Source organism: Solanum stenotomum, chromosome 11, assembly GCF_019186545.1.
Source record: "Solanum stenotomum isolate F172 chromosome 11, ASM1918654v1, whole genome shotgun sequence".
NCBI lineage: Eukaryota > Viridiplantae > Streptophyta > Magnoliopsida > Solanales > Solanaceae > Solanum > Solanum stenotomum.
This window is the reverse complement of record NC_064292.1, coordinates 51132223-51146441: the sequence shown is the minus strand read 5'-3', so window position 1 is coordinate 51146441 and position 14219 is coordinate 51132223. Positions and strand designations below refer to the sequence as shown.

Below are 14219 nucleotides of genomic sequence, written 5' to 3'. Positions count from 1 at the left end.
CTAGAAGAAAAACTGGAATAAACTGAATAACTTACCTCTTTTCAAACTTTCTCAACTCAAGGAATACTCAAAACTACTCAAACTTACTCAACTCAGAAGATAGATACTGGACTCAGAGACAGATACTCAACTCAAAGATACTTAACTCAAGGATACTCGACTCTTGAATAACTGAACTCAATATAAAGAAATAAGACACATGCAATATATATATATATATATAAAACTGGTAAAACAGTATCAACAACTTAGTTCGTTAAGGATAAAACGATAATAAACTCAACTTTACTTATATAAAAGTAATATAACTTTTGTGGGAGGTTCTTAATCGACAACCACCACTATGAGCCTTAGTGATGATACAACATTTTACCTCGCGTTGCCCAAGGACCATCCTATACCTTGCCATCGATATAGGAAGCTAACTTTACTAAGTGGATCCACTAGCTTAACTTTCGTGATCATCTAAAAAGTATGACCCGAGAAATCCCATGTTGGCGCATGGTTCTTATGGAGAGTTGAATATGAACTCGTGTCCCCAATTCAGTGCTCAATACTACTCCCAAAAATACTTTCGCTCATGCTTTTAAAACAACTTCTTTCTTTAGTTTGAGATAATTACTCAAAGCTTAGCCCAAAGGCTCTTTTGGAATCAATGTTCCCTTTCTTTGCTCAAATGTGTAAAAACATTTATAAACTCTTAGGGAATACTTAGTCCCCTTATAGCTTTTGAGAAATGAACTCAACTCTTTACTCTTTACTCTTTACTTTACTTGAAACTCTTGACTCAACTTGAAACTCTTAACTTTTGTCTTAACTTGAAACTCGATACTTTTGACTTAACTTGAAACTCTTGACTTAACTAGGAACTCTCATTCTTTACTTAACTTGAAACTTGAGCCTTAAAAAGAAGTTAAAACGTTCAATGAAGACTCTTGGAAAGCCTTAAAGACTTGTTTTGACTTACTTACTTCTAAGCTTGACTTCACTTGACTTTGAAACTAACTTCACTTGACTTTGAAACTAACTTCACTTGAATTGGAAACTAACTTCACTTGACTTTGAAACTAACTTCACTTGACTTTGAAACTAACTTCACTTGAATTGGAAACTAACTTCACTTGACTTTGATCCTTACTCGCCTTGAATTGGATTATGGATTCAAGGTGTATGATCACACGTTTATGGATGAGTTTGGGCTGTTGAGATGTACCTTAAAGTATTGGAAACAACTATAAAACATAGGTACTTTACCAAGGAACATGTATGAAATAGCGGGAAAAGAAAGGTAAAGGGAAGGATTGGCGTCCTTGGCGCTCTAAGAGGTGTGGGGCGTCAGCCCTCAAACTTCAGAGGGCCTACTGGGCTTTCTGCCAGGCGCTCTGCCCCAACGGGAAAGTTCAGCGTCCCTTTTTGGGGTGCGCTGGCTGGCACGACAGCCCAGCCCTTTTCCCCCAAAAATCCGACTTTTTCCCCTTGTTTCTTTCCAACTCTAAATCCTCTCAACCTCAAAGGTTCCAGCAGCAAAATCACAACCAAATCATGTCCCAAATCAACAAGGAACTTCAACACCACAATCAACTACACAACCAACAACTTCAACAACACAAACCAACAATTTCAACAACCCAACCAAGCTTTTATCGGAAATAAAACGAGTTGGGCGTGTGGGGGAAAGAATCAACCCGTCACTATGAACTCACATACCTGATTAGGGATCACCCCCGACGAAAATCCACGACGATCCTTAGCTTCTTCTTCTCTTTCTCCTCTTCTTTCTCTCTTCACTCTCAAAACCCTCACTCTCACTCTTTTAAAAAGAAAAACTGATAAAAAATCAGCCTAACACCTTAATATAACCAAAAGAATTGGCTAGGGAAAAGACCAAAATACCCTGAAAATTTTCGGACTAAACTGCCCTGTGCGATTGTGCCAACAGCCCAACTTCCAAAGGGCATAACTCACTTATACGAACTCGGAATCGAGCAAACTCAGCGGCATTGGAAAGATCATTCCAAGGTATTTCCATAAATAACTGGAAATTCACCTAAATCATTCTGAGTTAGGAGTTACGACTGCTCAAAGTTGACCAAAAATTCACCCTTTTTCCATACTTAGCCAAATTTTTCCAGATTTTTGAATTCTTTCCAAAAATGACTATTTCCAATTCAACTCTTCTTGGAACTCAATGTGCTACATCTAGGGACCTTAATTTAACACTCAAGAAATCTTTATTCCTCGGTAAAAGCTCACTCCACATGAAGGACGGCTCGAGTCTTAGTTCGAAAAATTCTCTGGGGTGTTACACTAATTTTCTTTCCTCAATGAATGAAAAGCTTGTAATTAACTTTCAAGTTTCGATATACTTTTACATCATTGTTCCAAACATGATAATAATTTCTTCTTCATACCTTGAAACATGATATACATTTTGAAGTTGCACTTTTCTCGAGCTATGATGTGTACATTCTAGAATTATTTGATGTCACCATTACTCAACTGCCTTTATATTTGTTCAGGTTAATAAGCCTTTTCTCATCTCTGATCATGTGTTTGGAGCATCCTGAATCAACAATTCAATCATTTTAATAATCGACCAATTTCTCACGTACAATTGCACGTGCAAGCTCCTTTTCCTTGTCAGAGTGAGGTGAAAATATCATGTTGATTGCTTGGTTTCTTCATCTGTATAAGAGGTCTCAAAATCCCAAGCTTCTTCTTCATCTTTTTTTTGGAGTAGAAGTGGTTATAACACCTTCAGCTATCATGTAACAACAATCTATAGCGTAATGTCCTCTCTTTCTGCAATCGTAGCATTTGTCCCTTTGCCAGTTGCTGAAACATNTCTCTATAAGCGGTGCTAAGACCTCTTTCAAAGGTGTTTCCTTTAACTTCTTCTAGTTACATACCCTCTCGGTACACCTCTTAACGCTCTTGTTACTCTGGTGACTGGATCACACTTTATTGCCCTTGTCTAAAGGCTAGGGTCTCTCACTTGTACCACTCATATTTATTGCGACTAATCACCTTAATTCCTCACCTACTCTATGTCAAGTCTACTAGATCAAATCTCAAGACTAGCATCATCACTCTCATGTTGCCATTTCTTTGGTCATGACACTCATCTCAAATTCAAGCTTAAGGTTTATGACTAAACCCGAATATTAATATGATTGCTCGCTTACTATACGAACTTACAAATACTAGGTACAAATTCAGAAACTCTTGTCCACTAGGACCTTATGACCAATAGTCAAACCTCACCTCTTAGTATTCATACTCACAATTTACTATCGCATTTCCCTACACAACTTGAGTACTATTCACTTATTCACTATACATCAATGCCCAATAATTCTATACCACTTTGAATGTTATGGGACCTTCCTCAAAATCATAAGCCTAGCTTAGATCTAACACCTCATGAATACTCTGCTTTCTTTTTCAACACTCGCACTCAGTCATTTTCTACACAATAACACTTCATCACTAACTCCTTTCTAGCTGCAACACACTCTTCCTCTTATGATATAATCTTCACAACTCATCACTTCTTAGTCTACCCATAAGGGACAACTCCTCATTCATAACTTACTGGGTGCATGACTACAATAACATAGCTTGCCTCATCACTATCTCCCTTACTTAAATTACTAAACTTCTGTATATTTCTCTCTCTAACTTTGGGCTCTTTCTCTACTACTGCTCATGATCTCGTAACTCATGCTACTCTTTCGGGTGAAAATCATACCTAAGCTCTAAACATACCTCCTCGTAAGGATCTTAGCTGAAACAATACTTAGAGAAGAGAGTACAACTCACTTTTAGCTCAAATGCACGATTCATAAGAAGGCATTACTCCGAAACTGAACACTTAACTTACTCTTGGGCTTCTCTTAAGCCCCTCTGAATTCTCATGACTTTCTCAAGACTCTTGCTAAGAACAACTCATCGACAAAGAACTGACTCTGCTTTTCAACCACCTCTAGTATGATGGGTAGTCGAAAGATTCTGAGAACGCACGAGTTAGAATAGATCTCTATGACTTAGCTCTATTGCACGATTAAGAGTGTGAAAGAAGGGAGACTTTTCTTAAATGTCTGTAGTCCCTCATTTATAGAAGTTAGTCCCTCAAGTTCAACAATTCACAATATTCAAACACTTGACAGAACCATTTCTCATCGGCACAAAACCACTCGCCTGAACCATTTCCCATCCACATTTGTCACTGAATTTGCAGATAGTGGAAAAGATACATCATGGAGCCAGTGGCGGATCCAGGATTTCATGATTGTGGGTGCTCAAGCCTAAAAAAATTCTTTCTTGAAGCTTACTAATATTTTTAGTTTAGTTAGTAAATGAAATACAAAAAGTAAAAAAAGTTGAAAAACAATTTAAAAGAATATAAGCAAGAAGTCAACAGTAAAAATATATATAAAAAGAACAATCAAATAACTATGAAAGAAGAAATTCCAGTTTTGCTTTTTTCAACCAAAAAATAAACGTTGTCACCAGGATTCGAACCCTCGCAGGAGGAACGTCAGTAAGCTTTAAAGTCACCTTCACAACCAACACAACAATGAGGCCTTTTATACAATGGGTGCTAACGAGTTTTTTATATCAATTACCCAGTATTTTCTATATGCATATATAAAGTTTTCGTCGGGGTAAATGGGTGCTCAAGCACCCGAACCTCTCTATGTGGGTCCGCCCCTGCATGGAGCACATGATCGACTTTTAGATATATATAGATCTTTGAGCTAATAAGGTTAATTATCTACTCACACTAAAAGACAAAAAGAATAAACGATACAAGCTAAATTAGATATCTATGAAAAAATAACGATCAAAGAGATATTTGCTAATGAGGTTAAAAAAAAAATTAACTATCTAAAGGATGAGTCAAACATATTTTTTCTTAAAAGACCTTATAGAGTGCGAATATATATCAATGAATATTTTCACTACAAATATCTATCACACAACCATTTTTCTTAAAAGACCATACAAATTGCGAAAACAAATCAATAAATATTTTCAATACAAACATCAAGCAAACAATAAAAATCCCCCCAAAAAAAGAAACAATAAATGGGACAGATTAAATCTTGTTGGTAATCATTTGTTGTTGGCTTGTTGCAAAGTGCAACCAACTCAACCACCACTCCATCTATATCTTCATCCCCTTTCATATTCATTTTCTCACTCAATTCTCTAGCTTTCTTCCTCACACCCTCACCACTTTCTTCAATTACCACTTCCCTTATCACTTTTGCGATTTCTTCACTTTGTAACTTCCCATTTTCATCCCTCAATGCTTCAACTCCCATACCAATATGCTCCACAATCCTAGCATTGATTGGTTGGTCATGGTACATTGGCATTGCAATTATGGGCACACCAAATTTCATACTCTCCGTTAATGAACCCCATCCACAATGACTCACAAATCCACCGATACTCGTGTGTTGTAAAATTGTGGCTTGTGGAGCCCATTTTTCCAAAACCCTTCCTCTTTCTCCTACCCTTTCTAAAACCCTTTTGGTAATACATCATGAATACTTATTTTTTCATCTTGTGGAAACCTAATAACCCAAATGAAGTTCACTTTACTAAGCTCTAGCCCTTGTGCTACTTCATGGATTTCTTCCTTTGATAGAAACCACTCACTCCCAAATGACACAAACACACTTGAACCTTTTTCTTTCTTGTCAAGCCATTGCATGATGCCCACGTCATGCTCATCATTTTGTTCAATGGAATCAGGAACTAGAGAACCTATCGGGACTATTTTCTTGGAAACTAATTCAGAGAGATAATCCATATATTTCACTTCAAAATCCTTCACTAGTATAATGTCACGCGATTGCCTAATGGCCTCCATGAATGAGTTTTTCATATTATTGTTTAGTTTTCCATTGCAAGCTTTTGCATCTGAAGCATCTCATGTTGATGCATGCAAATTTCAGGAAATGGAAATTCAAGTCCGGGCTTATTAAACATGTGGAGGACTAAAGCAATCATAGCAGTGCTAGAAGTGAGCAATTTCTATATGCCCTACGTAATCAATTACGTACATATATAATACGTCATACATGAATATGCATGAGATTCATTATATTATAAAGTATCAATAATACAATATCACCAAAAAATACTAGCTATAAATAGACTATCATCATACTTACTATAACCATCAAAAATAAAAACTATAGTCATTAATGGAAGCCAAGAAAAACAACATTAGTGTACTTATGTTACCATGACTAGCTCATGGTCACATAGGTCCATTTCTAGAGCTAGCCAAAAAACTCACAAATATAAATTTTCACATTTACATGTGTTCCACTCCAATAAACATAAGTTCCATCAAGAAAAATGTCACAAAAAAATATTCTCAATCAATAGAATTAGTTGAGCTTAATCTTCCATCTTTACCAAATCTTCCTCCTCATTACCACACCACCAATGGTCTCCCACCTCATCTCATGAACACACTCAAAACAACTTTCGAACACGCCTCTCCAAATTTTACCAAAATATTACAAACTCTTAATCCAGACTTAGTCATTTATGACTATAATCAGCCATGGGCTGCTGACTCTGCTTCCTCTGTTAACATTCCTGCTGTGCAGTTCCTCACTTTTGGCGCGGCTGTTGTTTCTTTAGCCATCCATATGTCTGTGATACGGAGGATAAGTTCCCGTTTCCAGAAATTTAGCTGCATGAATACGAAATGCTTTCACTGAAGGAAGCTGTTAAAGAAGCACCGGATAATAAGTACTCATTTGATGAGGCTATTAGGCTATCGCGTGACATTATTCTGGTGAAAACATGTAGAGATTTTGAAGGGAAGTATATAGATTATCTTTCAAATTTGGTTTCCAAGAAAATAGTCCCCGTTGGTTCACTAGTTCAAGAATCCATTGCGCGAGATGATCATGATGTGGAGATCATGCGATGGCTTGACAAGAAAGAGAAATGTTCAACTGTGTTTGTTTCATTTGGGAGTGAGTATTTTCTATCCAAGGAAGACATATTTGCAGTAGCTCGAGGGCTAGAACGTAGCAAAGTGAACTTCATTTGGGTTATCAGGTTTCCACAAGGTGAAAGAATTAGCATTCGAGATGCATTACCAGAAGGATATTTTGAAAGGGTAGGAGAAAGAGGAATGGTTATCGAAGGATGGGCTCCTCAAGCAATGATTCTTCAACATCCATTGATAGGTGGATTTGTGAGTCACTGTGGATGGAGTTCATTCATGGAAAGTATGAAGTTTGGTGTGCCTATAATTTCTATGCCAATGCACATTGATCAACCAATGAATGCTAGGCTTGTGGAATATATCGGTGTGGGAGTGGAAGCAGCGAAGGACGAGGATGGGAAGTTACAAAGCGAAGAGATTGCAAAGGCAATAAGGGAAGTGTTAGTGGAGGAAAGCGGGGAGGCTGTGAGGAAGAAAGCTAAGGAACTGAGTGAAAAGATGAACGCGAAAGAGGATGAAGAGATAGATGGCGTGGCGGAAGAACTGCTGGCACTTTGTAGCAACAAATGATTAGCAATAAGAGTAGATGTCAGTCTAGTGTAACTCAACTGTTTTAGTAAATTGAGAGTACTAATCATCTTATTACCAATAATCAGTACAAGTAATAACCTTTAAAATGATTCAGCAGAATGTAAGTTGTATCCAAGAAAAACATGCATTAAGACGTAATTCCGAGCCTGCATTATGCTTGAATCAGAACAGACTGTTAACATCACACGACACACATTCCACAGAGATATACGCGCAATTTCGTGCATTAAGAATGATGTCAAACAAAGGGAAACTAGTGAAGATGCAAAACCAAACCATTAACTGATAAAAATCAACAAGCAAACTCATTTTCAAAGCATTTAGGACAGGGGAATTACTGTCTTGAAAACTCTAGCAGAGGTGTACATAACAGAAAAAAAGTCAGTGAAGCATTACATCAAACACTTTGTTGGCATAAAGAATACATTACTAAACCAATCAATTGGCATAATACATATATATACTTTTTAATTGGGCTTTAGGTGGCATTCATGCAATTCAACATGCAGAAGTAAACACTTAAATTTATATAAAGTTGAACAAATAGGTACACACGTCCTACATGGTAATTTATGTCATACGTGTGTTCTATGTGTATTAAATGCCACATCCGACTCATGTATCTATTTGCTCAACTTTATAGAAGTTTAATTGTCTGCTTGTGCACATCCAAAGTTGAAGGACATAAATGTGAAATGAAGCCAAGTTAAATAGCACATCCATGTATTATGCCCAAAATAAAATTACGTTAGGCAAAATTTGGAATTTCCCATCATAACATGGCCTAAAATTTGGCATAAAAAGCCCATATTATATTTCTACTTGTATCTAATGGCTCAAATACATTTTTTGAGAAACTTGCACAAATATCATTAGTTTAGGAGTTAAATAGTTAGATACGTTTTAGTTTATAATATTACGAATTTTACCAAATTTTGATGCATGTAGATATTTTTACATACATGTAACACATGTCAAAATTAAGTGTAATTTGTTTTAGATCTATATCCAAGTGTATTCACATTTATCTGGGACAAATCTCGCTTGCCTCTATCGTCCCCCTTCCATCTCACTTGCCACTCTCCTATGTAGTTGGTATCCCATATACATGCGAATCACACCAGATATATACATATACATGTGTCTAGTGTGATTCATATGTATTTAGGATACATGACTATCTCCCTCCCCATCTCGCTAGCCACTCTCACTATTTTAGTATATCTGGTAGCAAAAATACATATATTTAAGTTTATTTTCTTTATTACAAGATATGAAACTCTTAATTAGTGGTAATATATGTAATTATTTGAAAGTATATATAAAATTAGTATAAATATGATATGAATTATGTTAAATAAGATAATTCTCCCCTTTTTTAAGAGGGGAGGTTGGTGGGGAGATTTGTGATGGCAATATAATGCGGACTAATATTTGACATAAAATAGCTCACATATTGTTTTCTGGTATCTAATAGCTCAAATATTTTATGAAATTGTTACAAGTAAAAAATTCATTCAAGACCTAATAATTTTTATTAGCGTGTATTAAAATTTGCCTATGCTCATGCTCATAATTTAATTATATATAAATGATCATTCTTTTTTCTTGTTTGCTTTATTCACTACTAGTGTGTTCGAATATGTTAGTAAAATCAATAATAATCCAAATTTTGGGATTTATTTCGGCTGTTATTTCAATAAATCTGCGATTATAGTCTCTAAGTCTACAATCTACATACACTAAACTAGCTATTAAATTTATCCTAATATTTAAAACTTTTTAATTAATTAAAGTTATAACTATTTATAAATCTATACTTATTTATTACTTTAAAATTATATAAAATGAATAGAAGGTGATAATTACTATCTTTATTCATGTCCTCCACAACTTCCTATTTGAAATCATGAATTAATAAGTATTTTTAAAAATATAACAAATAATTTAAGACGGCGAAATTACTAAAGTAAAATAAAGAAAATAGCTTTTATTATTAATTATTAGGTGGACGGCTGGCTCTAGAGGTAGTGTTGAATCTAGTAGAAACTTATTCGTTTGATTTGAGAATAATTTCGGCAAAAGAAAATGCAATAACTTTAATATGAGTGAGTTAGGCAGGAATAAAAATATTTTTTTCGGAAAATAAGTTAACTTTATATTATTTTTTTTTGTTGTTTAATATATAAATTTAGAAAATATATGTACATAATTTAGATAAATATTATAGAAGTTGGAAGTCGAGGTAGGAGTGGGGATGGGTCTGGCTAATATATTGAAGGATGGGGATGACAGAATCAGTGTGGAATGCCGTAGAACTTGTTATTGTTTTTTTTTTTCAAAAATAACTCGAAATCTTTTTTTTTCGATATTATATTTTAAATTTTCATTTTTCACATACAAATGAAAAATTATTACGCAGGAGATTGGATTTTCTCACCCTCTAGGTTGGGGGGGGGGGGGGGGGGGGGGGGGGGATCAGAGTTTAATTTAATATTGATGTGGATCAGAGTCAATAAATATAGTTTTCTTTTATTTAAATCCTCTTAATTTTTTCCAATTAAATAGTTATTAATTCATTAGTCTTTATCCTTTCTGCCGCCCAAAGCATAAAATTCCTAGTAATGCACATTTTTTCTTCTAGAAAGAGCAGAAAAAACATGAATAAAAGTTGAAAACTCTAGAATTTTGAGGTATTATAAATGTACATATATCTTGTGGTTTTTACTGTTTATCGATTGAAAAAAGGACAAAAGAATAAGAGCTATATATATAGGGAATGGAGAAATAAATTATTAATTAATCGGATTCACTTAATATAAATTATGTTTGTTGGAAAATTATGTTATATATTTTATGTCAAATCCTATATTTAAAGTATATATATTTAAAGTCGGACACTTCCGAGCTCGAACCCCAAATAATACAATATTTTTTTATTTTATTTTGACAGCCACACATCATTATTCTTTGACATCCTTATGATGGGTCAAACTAGAACTCATAAAATAGTTTACAAACAATCTTTTATAGTAAAAGCCTGAATTTCATATTTAATTTATTGGGTGTTTCTATTACTTTCTTGAACTGTACTTCTTTTTAAATTGAATACATGACAAATATTTTTAATAATTTATTGAGAAACGGTGAGAAATTAAAAAAAAGTCATAAAAATGAATCCACCTAGCAGAATGAGGTCGTCGTAGTTTGGGGTTGGGGGTTGGATGTTGGGTGTTGGGTGTGTGCATGTGAGTACTCGATATTTCGTAAAATGGTGATAGTTGGGAGTTTTTAAAATATATTCACTTAAAAAAATTTGAGCACAATAATCACGTATCATGTTATATCAGTATCAAATTATATGATATAGTTTGAATGGATAGGAAGAAAATCTCTAATTACCTACAAAAGTCACACAACAAGTCACTTTCATAAAACTTGCCTAAATTTTGTACCTTTTCAAACCAATTACAATCACACAACTGGTCACTTTGCAAAAAATTTGGCTAGAAGTCTATAAAAAAAAAACTCAACAACCAATCACATTAAACAAGGCGCGTGATGAAATGGTAATATTCTTTCATTCTTAATAAGAGATTTCCGATTTAAGCTCTGATACAGGTGTCACCTTTATTAGGTAGAGTTTTAACTATTCCATTATGTCTTCAACTCTTGTATTATCAATAAAGTGAAAAAGACAAATGTAATCCCGAACTATCGTAAATGGTATGCAGATACCCTCCGTCATACTTTTGGGATATAGGTGCCCTTGCCGTCCAAAAACTAAAGCATATATACCCTTTATACTAACGGACATACACGTGTCATAATCTTATCCACCGACCCGACGGATAAAATTGCAGCACGTGTCCCTATTTAGTCTTCCGTTAGAGTGAAGGGTATATATGCTCTAGTTTTTGGACAACATGGCACCAATATTCCAAAAGTATGACGGAGGGTATCTACATACCATTTACGATAGTTCTGGGTATATTTGTCCTTTGTCCCTTCAATATAAATAAGGTAGCCAATGACACCAAACTCCACAAACAAGAACTTGATCATGGGATCACAAGTAACAGAGCATGGTACTAGTAATTTGAGCAGTAATGTTCCCATGGTTAGCTTATGGACACATTTCGCCATTTCTAAACGTAGCCAAGAAACTCGCGGACAGGGGATTCTTGATTTACCTCTGTTCTACGCCAATTAATCTCAAATCCACCATCAAGAAAATCCCTGAAAAGTATGCTGATTCGATTCAGCTTATCGAACTTCACTTACCAGAATTACCTGAACTTCCTCCTCATTACCATACGACTAATGGTCTCCCGCCCCATCTCAATCACACCCTTAAAAAGGCCCTGAAAATGTCCAAACCAAACTTTTCAAAAATCTTGCAAAATCTGAAACCTGATTTGGTGATTTATGACATAATGCAGCAATGGGCTGAACGTGTCGCGAATGAACAGAACATTCCAGCAGTGAGGCTACTAACTTTTGGTGCGGCTGTGTTATCATATTTTTTTAACTTAGTAAAGAAACCAGGGGTTGAATTCCCTTTCCCTGCTATTTATCTCAGCAAAATTGAACAAGTAAAATTGGGTGAAATGATGGCCAGATCTGCTAAAGATCAAGAACCTGATGACGATGATCAAACAGCTGATGGAACTACACAGATCGCGTTGATGTGTACCTCTAGAATTATAGAGGCCAAATACATAGATTTTTTGTCTGAATTAAGCAATTGGAAAGTTGTTCCAGTTGGTCCACCAGTCCAAGATTTGATCACTAATGACGCGGACGACAAGGAGCTCATGGATTGGCTAGGAACAAAAGATGAGAATTCAACTGTATTTGTCTCCTTTGGGAGTGAATATTTCTTGTCAAAAGAAGATATGGAAGAAGTAGCTTTCGGGTTGGAGTTAAGTAATGTTGATTTCGTATGGGTCACAAGATTTCCAAAAGGGGAAGAGCAAAATCTCGAAGATGCTTTACCAAAAGGTTTTCTTGAAAGAATTGGAGAAAGGGGAAGAGTTTTGGACAAATTCGCACCACAACTAAGAATTCTAAATCATATCAGTACTGGAGGATTTAGAAGTCATTGTGGTTGGAATTCAGTAATGGAAAGTATACATTTTGGGGTTCCTATAATTGCCATGCCTATGCATCTTGATCAACCAATGAATGCTAGGTTGATTGTAGAATTGGGAGTTGCGGTGGAGATTGTTAGAGATGATGATGGCAAAATTTATAGAGGAGAAATCGCGGAAACTCTTGAAGATGTCATAATAGAGAAAACGGGGGAAAATTTAAGGGCAAAAATGAGAGATATTAGCAAGAATTTGAATTCTATAAGAGGTGAAGAGATGGATACTGCTGCTCAAGAGCTAATCCAATTTTGTAAGATTAGTACTAATTAACATAATTATATTGTATGTGAGTTCTTTCATGTTCTTGTTGATGGTCAAAATACATTAAGATTGAAATAATGAGAAGAAAAAAAAAGGTTGTAACCTATAAATTGATCTTACAATTCAACATTTTCAAATATGACTTTGTTTAGCTTTCAATTCCAATTCTCAATAGTAACAACTAACAAGTATGGCCAAATGTCGACTCAAACAACATCACATGGGGCACCCCCAAACTATATATTACTTGATTAAATTTAGCATTTGAAACTTATGATCTAAAACATGCTATGATATTCCTAAGATGATCACCGTTGAGGACAACTTCCTCTTAATGAATTTTCCTTCCATGAAAGAGGCCAGAGATGCTGTTTTTGAGATTGACCCTACTAGTTCAGGAGATCTTGCTAGATTTAATGCTAAATTTTTCCAGCACAACTGGGACACCATTGGCCATGATATTTATCAGATGATCCTGGAGGTTCTAAATGGTAAAGAGCTTAGTAAATTCATATCTCATACATGTCTCATGCTGATTGATAATCCACAATCCTTTCTTATATGAGGCCTATCAGTCTCAACAATGTCACTCATAAGATAATTACCAAGATCGATCCTCAATAATAGACTTGCAAAACTTCTTCCTAAGATCATTTCTCCTAATCAAAGTGGTTTCATCAAAGGTAGGAGATAATGTTCTTGCTCAAGAAATTATCAGTTGTATTAGGAAGAAGAGTTTTGGGGATAATGTTGTTATCAAGTTAGATATGAACAAGGCTTATGATAGGCTTTCCTGGACTTTCTCAGTACCATATGGAATCTTATTTCTAATATATAGTATTCTATCATTATCAATGGTAAAAGAATAGGTTTTTTTCAAATCAGAGAGAGGCTTAAAGCAAGGTGACTCTATCTCTCATTCTTTGTTCATTATTGTTGTTGACGCTATTTCTAGAGCTCTAAATCTCCTCTAGGATAATCACAAGTTCTCTGTATTTTCTATGCATAAGAAAGGCCAACAGATAAATTATTTGGCTTATGCTGATTGGAATGATCACCAAAATTATCAGGAGAATTACAATGGTGCTGAGTCTTTGCCTATTAATAATTATATTTTGGTCTTTAGCTATAAAAAGGAGATCTAAATGTTGAGAAAGCTTTTTCAGCTGTAGTTGATTAAGATCCATTTATGCATGATGAGATTTAATTGAGTGTATAGAATAAGTAGG

At 35.0% G+C, this 14219-nt stretch overlaps 2 protein-coding genes and 2 pseudogenes across 16 annotated transcripts in view; 3 read left to right on the top strand and 1 right to left on the bottom strand.

Moving 5' to 3' along the window:
• LOC125844329 (rust resistance kinase Lr10-like) overlaps positions 1–14219 on the top strand; it is a 368189-nt gene that overhangs the window by 12845 nt on the left and 341125 nt on the right. The gene's annotated exons all lie outside the window — the stretch shown is intronic.
• The window catches only part of LOC125844332 (beta-D-glucosyl crocetin beta-1,6-glucosyltransferase-like), a 219857-nt gene that overhangs the window by 10263 nt on the left and 195375 nt on the right, over positions 1–14219 (bottom strand). The window lies entirely within an intron of this gene.
• Positions 6222–7645, top strand: LOC125844343 (UDP-glucosyltransferase 29-like; annotated as a pseudogene).
• LOC125844331 (beta-D-glucosyl crocetin beta-1,6-glucosyltransferase-like) lies at positions 11640–13123 on the top strand (annotated as a pseudogene).